Source organism: Oncorhynchus mykiss, chromosome 17, assembly GCF_013265735.2.
Source record: "Oncorhynchus mykiss isolate Arlee chromosome 17, USDA_OmykA_1.1, whole genome shotgun sequence".
Classification (NCBI taxonomy): Eukaryota; Metazoa; Chordata; class Actinopteri; order Salmoniformes; family Salmonidae; genus Oncorhynchus; species Oncorhynchus mykiss.
The window spans coordinates 35678214-35689594 of NC_048581.1; positions in this window are offsets into that span (position 1 = coordinate 35678214).

An 11381-nucleotide genomic window follows, 5' to 3' on the forward strand; every position below is an offset into this window, starting at 1 on the left:
TGACTACATGGAACTATATTCCAAGCAGTAAAATCAGGTTTAAAATGTTTTAAAACTATTTCTTATGGTACAATGCGGACTGTGAAGAGACATACAGGCGCACACACACAAGCGTACGCACTACACACACACATACATTGTAATGTTGTATTATACATTTTGTATTGTAGATATGTAGTGGTGTAATGTGTTGTATGATGTACTGTTTCATTTAGATTAAAGCATTTTTTATTTATTTTTTATATCTTGTTTGGACACCAGGAAGAGACGGCAGAAAATAGAATGTGACATCATTTGAAAGCTACAGCCCTTTTGGATATTGAACTCAAATCATACTGCTGGCGATGTAAGAATCCCCCCCCCCCCCAACGGTCATAAATCGTGCGCATGATCATAGTCATAGAGTATGCAATGTAGGTTAAGTCACCAAAAGAGCAAACATTTAGTGTGCATGGAAAGGGTACACCCTTGGTGGTCATCGTAAAGCAACGCATTTACTTCTCCATCCACATTACCTTGTATGCACCGTTGATTTGATTTATTAGGATCCCCGTTAGCCGACGCCAATGGCGACATCTAGTCTTACTTGTGTCCGACAAATAACGAACGACAATACAGACCAAAGTTGTTTACAATAGGAAAGTGAATGCGAAAATAAGTTAACTCACTTGTAAATGTCTTATTTTTTGTTATTCAGTAACTTGAAACCTAATTTCAGGCTTAAATCAATTGGACAACCTTTTCTGGCGCAAAGGTGTTTTAGGGACCGTCGTAAAAGTGCAATACCGGTGATTGCATGTAAGCAAATAAATGTTTTGTCTTTCCCATCGAGGAGGATTAGCCCTATACGAATATTACACACACTGTAAAGGAACTTCAGTCGCTAAATGGCCCAAATTGTTTTATTGGTTACCTGTAACTACTGCTATATTTGACCCATTTACAAGGATACTATTCAAAAGCTTCCTATCCATTGGAGATGTAAAAACCACAATATGAAGTCACTGACCTGCCCCCCCCCCCCCCCCTCCACACACACACACGCACCCTAGCCATGCTACATTCCTTAGAATTCCAATTCACCACTTCCCTGATTTCATAAGCATATTTCTTGTGATAGGTCTGCAGTGCCTTCAGAAAGTATTCAGACCCCTTGACTTTACTCACATTTTGTTAGGTTCCAGCCTTATTCTAAAATTGATTAAATAGTTTTTTCCCCTCATCAATCTGAACACAATACCCCATAATGACAAAGCAAAAACATTTTTTTTTTAATTTCTGGAAATCTGGGGATTTTTTTCAGCGGCAGGGACTGGGAGCCTAGTCAGGATTGGGGCAAAGATGAACAGAGCAAAGTACAGAGAGATATTTGATGACAACCTACTCCAGATCTCTCAGGAACACAGACTGGGGCAAAGGTTCACCTTCCAACAGGACAACAACCCTAAGCACACGGCCAAGACAACGCAGGAGTGGTTTTGGGACAATGTTTTTGAGTGGCCCAGCCAGAGCCCGTACTTGAACCCGATCGAACATCTCTGGAGAGACCTGAAAATAGCTGTTCAGCGACGCTCACCATTCAACCTGACAGAGCTTGAGAGGATCTGCCGAGAGGAATGGGAGAAACTCCCTAAATACAGGTGTGCCAAGCTTGTAGTGTCATACAGAAGACTCGAAGCTGCCAAAGTTGCTTCAACAAAGTACTGAGTAAAGGGTCTGAATAATTATATAAATGTAATTTTCAGTTTTTTTTATTTTATACATTTGCAGAAAAAATAAATGTTTCTTTGTCATTATGGGGTGTTGTGTAACAAAATGCTGAAAAAGGGAAGGGGTCTGAATACTTTGCGAATGCACTGTATACAGTGGTGACCCGTCATTCAGGGCAGAGCCCCACCTGTTTTGAGCCCCACATTTTTAGCAAAATAATAATAAAATAAAAATATCCATACTTTTTGGGGGGAGGCTTGTCTGTTTTGCATGTTATTTTGGCATTAATACATATCAAATATCAGTTTACAAACAATGTCAAAAACAATCATTCAGTTATTAAAGCTGCATACACACATGGTCTCTTTTTTGTTTTCTCCAGTAAGGCAGCTCCAAAATGCAGGTGTTTCAACATAGCTTAATGCTTTTGTGGTGGTGGGGCGAGCCAGCAGAAAATGTAGGCATTGACCGTGATTGGCTCAGTGTTAGGTATTTGGTATTTTATTAGGATCCCCATTTGCTGTTGTACTCTTCCTGGGGTCCACACAAAACATGAAACATAATACAGAAAATCAATAGACAAGAACAGCTCAAGGACAGAACTACATACATTTATTTTAAAGGCACACGTAGCCTACATATCAATGCATACACACAAACTATTTAGGTCAAATAGGGGAGAGGTGTTGTGCCGCAAGCTGTTACTTTATCTGTTTTTTGAAACCAGGTTGTCTGTTTAATTGAGCAATATGAGATGGAAGGAGGTTCCATGCAATATGGGCTCTATATAATACTGTACGCTTTCTTGAATTTGTTCTGGATTTGGGGACTGAGAAAAGTCTGGCATGTCTGGCATGTCTGGTGTTCTGTCACTCATTGGGATAGTACGTCATCACCAAGTTTAAGTCCTTTGTAAGGGTAGACATCCAAATTGTCAGCCCTTTGTGTCCTGCCATAGAGTTATATTACAAGTGACCTTCCAAGAAGGCTCAAAGTCATTGGCCACAGATAAAATGACATCAAATTACGTTATATGTACAGTAGATTTGATTGGACTGATCATGTCAACATCTTACTTTAAAGTCTTAGCTAGCAGTCATCATCATGAATCAAGTTGATAATCTACTGGCAAATTATTTTTTATCCCTGTCATATGAAGAGAAATGATGAAGAGAAATTATAAATAACACGTATCCGTGCTCATCGGCCAGCGACAGAATTCAGAACATGGGCCGTTCTTACAGTGTACTCCCAGTACAACAAGTCAGAACCATAGGATACATAAAGGGGGCATGTAAACATACAGTATGTTGAAATGTACAAACTATGGCATAAGCGGACGACAAGTATTTTACTGTACTTTATATGATGATTTAAGAGAAACCATGTTTGAAAAAATGCAACAACAAAAAACAGAACTCATTTTATTTCTAAAGCTTGGAAGGCGTGACAAGATAAGTTGTTTGGCTGAAATGTTTTTGTTTTGCTTTTCAATTGTTTTAATTTCAGTAGGAATGCAATTAGGTATGTAGGTATGTGTGCAAATAAAAGTATGATACTTTTATTTGGATACAACAATACAACAGTGTCTTATTAGCCCGTGTGGGCAGGCCATCATGAAGATGCATGACACTATAATAAAATCATTCAATCATATATTTCCTACCTAGGTTTTTTTTCTACCAATTCCAAAAGATTCTACCAAATCTTTACCCTCTTGTGATTTGTGTTCTATTATTTTTTTGCCACTAGGTGGAGGCTTTGACTACAGTACCGCTTACCCTGTCGACCTACTTGTATTGACAGCCAAACCTCTGTTTCCTTGCTTAAAGTCTTCCCTTATCCCTATGACCAATGTACATTTCCATTCCGCCTGTGTCATTGTTTTGACGAAGGCCATTGATGAATCCTGAAACATTTTGCTTAAGTTTTTAATGGTGAACGAGCTCTGCGCCTTTCCTTTTCCATTATGATACAATAGTCAATATACTCAAATCAAATCACATTTTATTAGTCACATGCGCCGAATACAATAGGTGTAGACCTTACAGTGAAATGCTTACTTACGAGCCCCTAACCGACAGTGCAGTTTAAAAAAATATGAATAAAAATAAGAGAAAAGTATCTAGTAATTAAATTACTCGCTTTTTTTTTCGCCTTCCACTTCTTTCCACATTTTAAAACGAACATTTCATAGTTTAAGGTCACTATGACCACTCTTAAATTCCTTCACCCCAAATGCTGACTTGCCTCTGCATGAAGTGAACTGTGCAGACTATATGGTTAGACATTTAGTATTACACACCAAATGGTCCTGGAAGTGGTGTATGGTCTAATCCCAAGTCTACCCCTAGACCCTATACCCTATAGATCTGAGTGGATACCCTATAGAACTAGTGTATTTGCTCGAGTAGGTGCAACAATTTAGTTAAGTTACCTCTCCCCACCCCAAGTGGTTGCACCCCACAATTTGGTAAACGATGACTCAGTGGATAATGACTCAATTCAAAAGGAATAGAGACAAGGTAGTACAAAGTGTGCATATGTTTATTAAACTTTAAAGTACCTAATACACATTATAAATTGGGTGGTTCGAGCCCTGAATGCTGACTGGCTGACAGCCGTGGTACATCAGACCGTATACCACGGGTATGACAAATCATTTATTTTCACTGCTCTAATTGCGTTGTGCTTAAGAACAGTCCTTGCCATGGTACATTGGCCATATACCACATCCTCTCGTGCATTATTGCTTAAATAACCTATCAATTTGGGAAATAAATATACTAATAAATATCAAATACAGTAATTACATAAATGTCACACATTTCTAATTTAAAATCACAAAATAATCTGAAAACCTACAACAATCCTTTGTAAATTCACATTAATGTCACATTGACAATGTCACATTAACAGTTGGGTGTAAGTCTTCATAAACATGTTGAAATTTAGCAATAGTAAAGAAAAGCCATATTAAACACCAACTCATCTAACAGTCATTCTGCATTCTGGCTACTTATTAAACCCCCCTAAAGATTGACTTTAAAACCACTCAAAATATAAATCATAGCATTTATATATTCACTGTAGGCCTGCCTATAGATGTTTTGCACATAAAACATTTTGGAATTCAGGAAAATAGAATGCAAAAATGTTAATTGCATATTAAATTGTAAATAACTACTTAAATTCAATGAGTAAATTCAATGTGTGCTATACCTTTGAAACTTCATCACTGTGTAATTGTAAAAACATGTTGATGGCACTATTTCACTTTCTAGCTCTCATTAAACGTACAATTTCTGGCTTTTTTGTTGGTGGTTCCGAAAAAAAGATAGGACAATGTCGGGGAAGCTACTGTGAAAACATAGTTCACCAAGCTACCAATTACTTCATACTGGAAAAATGTATACACTAAAGCTAACCTTGAAAAAAATGGTTTACTTCTTAAAGTTCATTTTAAAAAGTAGTACATCCAAAATACTTTCTGATAAATTATCATATTGAAATCTGAAATGCCAAAGACCACACTCATGTCATTTGGACAGGAAGCTATTGAAAAGGAAATCTGTACATTAATTAATAACCACAGGTCAGGAATTGTGAAAAAACAAAAGGTGTACCCTTTATAAGAGAGGTCGAAGAACCCACCACATTGTAGATCTATAGCTCATATGGACAGTGATCTCTTGAAAATGATATCTATCACAGGAAATATTAATGGGAAATCAGTTAATAAATGAAAAATTGCATTTCTAATGGGTGCACTATGGAGGAGGGAGGTCAGTGACCAAACATCAAGTGGTTATACATGTACAGTTGAAGTCGGAAGTTTACATACACCTTAGCCAAATACATTTAAACTCAGTTTTTCACAATTCCTGACAATTAATCATAATACAAAATCCCTGTCATAAGTCAGTTAGGATCACCACTTTATTTTAAGAATGTGAAATGTCAGAATAATAGTAGAGAGAATTATTTATTTCAGCTTTTATTTCTTTCATCACGTTCCCAGTGGGTCAGAAGTTTACATACACTCAATATGTATTTGGTAGCATTGCCTTTAAATTGTTTAACTTTGGTCAAACGTCTCGGGTAGCCTTCCACAAGCTTCCCACAATAAGTTGGGTGAATTTTGGCCCATTCCTCCTGACAGAGCTGGTGTAACTGAGTCAGGTTTGTAGGACTTCTTGCTCGCACAGGCTTTTTCAGTTCTGCCCACCATTTTTCTATGGGATTGAGGTCAGGGCTTTGTGATGGCCACTCCAATAGCTTGACTTTGTTGTCCTTAAGCCATTTTGCCACAACTTTGGAAGTATGCTTGGGGTCATTGTCCATTTGGAAGACCCATTTGCGACCAAGCTTTAACTTAACCTGACTGATGTCTTGAGATGTTGCTTCAACATATTCACAAAATGTTCCTACCACATGATGCCATCTATTTTGTGAAGTGCATGAGTCCCTCCTGCAGCAAAGCACCCCCACAACATGATGCTGCCCCGTGCTTCACGGTTGGGATGGCTTGCAAGCTTCCCCCTTTTTCCTCCAACAAACATAAGGATGGTCATTATGGCCAACCAGATATTTTTGTTTCATCAGACCAGAGGACATTTCTCCAAAAAGTACGATCTTTGTCCCCATGTGCAGTTGTAAACCGTAGTCTGGCTTTTTTATGGCGGTTTTGGAGCAGTGGCTTCTTCCTTGCTGAGTGGCCTTTCAGGTTATGTCGATACAGGAGTTGTTTCACTGTGGATATAGATACTTTTGTACCTGTTTCCTCCAGCATCTTCACAAGATCCTTTGCTGTTGTTCTGGGATTGATTTTCACTTTTTGCACCAAAGTACATTAATCTCTAGGAGACAGAACGTGTCTCCTTTCTGAACGGTATGACGGCTGCGCGGTCCCATGGTGTTTATACCTGCATACTTGTCACGCCCTGGTCTAAGTATTTAGTGTTTTTCTTCATGTATTGGGTCAGGCCAATGGCATGGGGTTTTTGTATTGTGGTGTGTTTTGTCTTGGGGTTTTGGTGTGTATGTATTGGGATTGTAGCTAGTGGGGTTATCTAGCAAAGTCTATGGCTGTCTGGAGTGGTTCTCAATCAGAGGCAGGTGTTTATCGTTGTCTCTGATTGGGAACCATATTTAGGCAGCCATATTCTTTGAGTTTGTTGTGGGTGATTGTCCTTAGTGTCTTGATGTCCTTGTGCTGTGTGTATGTGCACCAGTATTAGGCTGTTTCGGTTTTCGTAACGTTTATTGTTTTGTAGTGTTTGTATTTAGATTCATGTTGCTTCAGTTTAATAAACATGGATCGCAATCTACACGCCGCATTTTGGTCCGACTCTCCTTCACAAACAGAAAACCGTGACAATACTATTGTTTGTACAGATGAACGTGGTACCTTCAGGCGTTTGGAAATTGCTCCCAAGGATGAACCAGACTTGTGGAGGTCAACAATTATTTTTCTGAGGTCTATGCTGATTTCTTTAGATTTTCCCATGATGTCAAGCAAAGAGGCACTGAGTTTGAAGCTAGGCCTTGAAATACATCCACAGGTCCACCTCCATTTGACTCAAATTATGTCAATTAGCCTATCAGAAGCTTCTAAAGCCATGACATAATTTTCTGGAATTGTCCAAGCTGTTTAAAGGCACAGTCAACCTAGTGTATGTACATTTCTGACCCGCTGGAATTGTCATACAGTGAATCATAAATTAAATAATCTTTCTGTAAACAATTGTTGGAAAAATTACCACAAAGTAGATGTCTTAACCGACTTGCCAAAACTATAGTTTGTTAACAAGATATTTGTGGAGTGGATAAAAAACAAATTTTATTGACTCCAACCTAAGTGTATGTAAACTTCTGACTTCAACTGTATATGTTGGACTGGAAGCTATTGAAAATGTGATCTGTACGTCAATTTATAGCCATAGCTCCAATAGGATAAATATTTTTAGAAAATCAAAGAGGATTCATTTTGAAAATTCACTATAATAACAGAGGTCAAGGAACACAACACACTTCTCTGTAGATCTCTAGCACATGTGGATCAGAAGCCAATCAAAATTATATATATTTATAATCTGTTAATTTTAAAATGGGAATTCTAATGGATGCATCATGGATTAGGGACATCAGTCACTTTGCTACAATTGATTTTAGCTCTCTAGGTCATGCAAGTAGGCTGCAGTAGTTTTTGTATGAGTGAGAAAGATCATATTTATGTTTTTTGAGTTCGTATTTTTTCATAAAATCAATTACAAATAAACAATCACATTTTTAAATGTAATTATTGTGGGGGTTAAAAGGCTGTACCTTGCTTTCTATCATCATCTGATTCTAGATAATTCACCCTAATCATCTTAAAACCGCCCGTCAAAAAGGTATTGACGAGCTAACTCCGAATATCAAACCAATATCCCCAATTTGTTTTTTTACTGCGATACTTTCTTGGCCGCTTCATTAAGCAACAGTAACGCTGATTTTGTCCAGTTTATCTTCTACACAGAAAGCCATTTGAAATCTTCAAATGTGTAAAACGAAGACAAGATTGAATTCTAAATATCTGTTTTATACAGTGCATTCGGAAAGTATTCAGACCCCTTGAGTTTTTTCACATTTTGTTACGTTACAGCCTTATTCTAAAATGGATTAAATTCCCCCCCCCCCCCCCCCCCCCCCATTAATCTACACACAATACCCCAAATTTATAAAAAATAGAAAAATTCAATATCACATTTACAAAAATGTAAAGCCAAACCTTTAATATAAAAATTCTTATGAAATAAGAACAAAGGATGTGCAGCATGTGTCTCTCCCTTCTGAACAGTTTAAAGTTGGTTTGAAGTTTCTAGGCGATGTCAGGGCTGGCCATAGACATATAAGCGATATAAGCGGAACTCAGTCAAGGTCTCAACTTACTCTTGAGAGTTAGAACAATAGAATACACAAGGTGCAATTTAAAAATGTGGTTGTGCATCAGTCACTTAATTAGCCCATGTCTGCTAAAAAAATATGAAATGTTAAGTTAGTCTAGCCAGCTATCTAATCATGTCCGAATTACCGACCGAGCATGAAGGTCATGTGCCCAGCGACTTCCAGCGGGCCCCCATTGATTTTGCTACTCACTCTTACTCAGATATCATATTAACAGGGCAATAGTCATGGCAAAATGTGTAGAATTTCAGGAAATTAGCCTTAAAACTGCAAAAATCCCCATGACAAAATGTGTAGAATTGCAGAAAACTTGCTTTAAAACTACAACATTTTCTCTACGCAACATGGCAAAATGTGTAGAATAGCAGGACATTTACTTTAAAACTTAAAGGGCCAAATGCAGCCATTTTTATATTAATATCAAAAAATTTCTAGGTAACAAGGAAGTACCTTACTGTGATTGTTTTCCATTAAAATAGTTCAAAGAGCAATTTCTCAAGCAAGAATTTCACTAAGACTGTCTGGGAGTGGTCTGAGTGGGAAGCGGAAAACTGAAAACTAGCTGTCATTGGCAGAGAGGTTTGGAATTTTCTTTCTTATTGGTCTATTGACTAATTTACTGCCTGGTGTTGTCACAGGCTTTCAAACATATCTTACACTAAACTGGGATTATCATCACTTTCACAATTTCACAGTATTATTCCAACCTCATAGTGTGGAAATATATATAAAACACTGGAAAATCTCATTTTTTACTGCACTTATCTTAAATGTTCTCTTCCCTGTCAAAGGCTAGGGTGATGTGGTCAAAGGGTTATTTAAATGTAACATTGTGATCTTGCACTTTGTTGACGGTCCCTAACTACACTGAAAAAAATATATAAATGCAACATGTAAAGTGTTGGTCTCATGTTTCATCAAATAAAAGATCCCAGAAATGTTTCATTTGCAGAAAAAGCTTATTTCTCTGAAAATGTGTGCACAAATTTGATTACATCCCTGTTAGTGAGCATTTCTCCTTTGCCAAGATAATCCATCCACCTGACAGGTGTGGAATATCAAGAAGCTTGTTAAACAGCATGGTCATTACACAGGTGCACCTTGTGCTGGGGACAATAAAAGGCCCCTCTAAAATGTGCAGTTTTGTCACAAAACACAATGCCACAGATGTCTCAAAATTTGAGGGAGTGTGCAATTTTATTTTACTAGGCAAGTCATTTAAGAAAAAATGCAGCGATTTTTATATCAATATCAAATCATTTCTAGGTAACAAGGAAGTACCTTACTGTGATTGTTTTCCATTAAAATTGTCAAAAATTAACTAAAATATAATCTAAGCAAAGATCAATTTCTCAAGCAAGAATTTCACTAAGACTGTCTGGGAGTGGTCTGAGTGGGAAGCGGAAAACTGAAAACTAGCTGTCATTGGCAGAGAGGTTTGGAATTTTCTTTCTTATTGGTCTATTGTCTAATTACTGCCTGGTGCTGTCACAGGCTTTCAAACATATCTTACACTAAAAGGGGATTATCATCACTTTCACAATTTCACAGTATTATTCCAACCTCATAGTGTGGAAATATATATAAAACACTGGAAAATCATTTTTTTTTACTGCACTTAGCTTAAATGTTCTCTTCCCTGTCAAAGGCCTGGGTGATGTGGTCAAAGGGTTATTGAAATGTAAGCTTATTTCTCTGAAATTTTGTGCACAAATTTGATTACATCCCTGTTAGTGAGCATTTCTCCTTTGCCAAGATAATCCATCCACCTAACAGGTGTGGAATGTCAAGAAGCTTGTTAAACAGCATGATCATTACACAGGTGCACCTTGTGCTGGCCACTCTAAAATGTGCAGTTTTGTCACAAAACACAATGCCCAACCGGCCTCACAACCAAAGACCACGTGTATGGCGTTGTGTGAGTGAGCGGTTTGCTGATGTCAACATTGTGAACAGAGTGCCCCATGGTGGCGGTGGGGTTATGGTATTGGCAGGCATGAGCTATGGACAATGAACACAATTGCATTTTATCGATGGCGATTTAAATGCACAGAGATACCGTGACGAGGCCCATTGTCGTGCCATTCATCCGCCGCCATTACCTCATATTTCAGTATGATAATGCACGGCACAATGTCGCAAGGATATGTACACAATTCATGGAAGCTGAAAATGTCTTAGTTCTTCCATGGCCTGCATACTCACCAGACATGTCACATATTGAGCATGTCTGGGATGCTCTGGATTGACGTGTAGGACAACGTGTTCCAGTTCCCGCCAATATCCAGAAACTTTGCACAGCCATTGAAGATGATTGGGACAACATTCCACAGGCCACAATCAACATCCTGATAAACTCTATGCAAAGGAGATGTGTTGCACTGCATGAGGCAAATGGTGGTCACACCAGATACTGACATTTTTATTTCTGATCCACATGGCTTCCTTTTTCTTTTAAGGTATATGTGACCAACAGTTGCATATTTGTATTCCAAGAAATCCATAGTTTAGGGCCTAATGAATTTATTTCAACTGACTGATTTCCTTATATGAACTGTAACTCAAGTGAAATCTTTGAAATTGATGCATATTGTGTTTTTTAGTTCAGTATAGGTGCATTGACTTATGCGTACACCGTAGCCATGTTATTACAAGCTCGGTTCAGAATTGGGAAAATAAGACCTGAGCAATAATGTACACTTTTTTTCACTTCATGAAGAGCC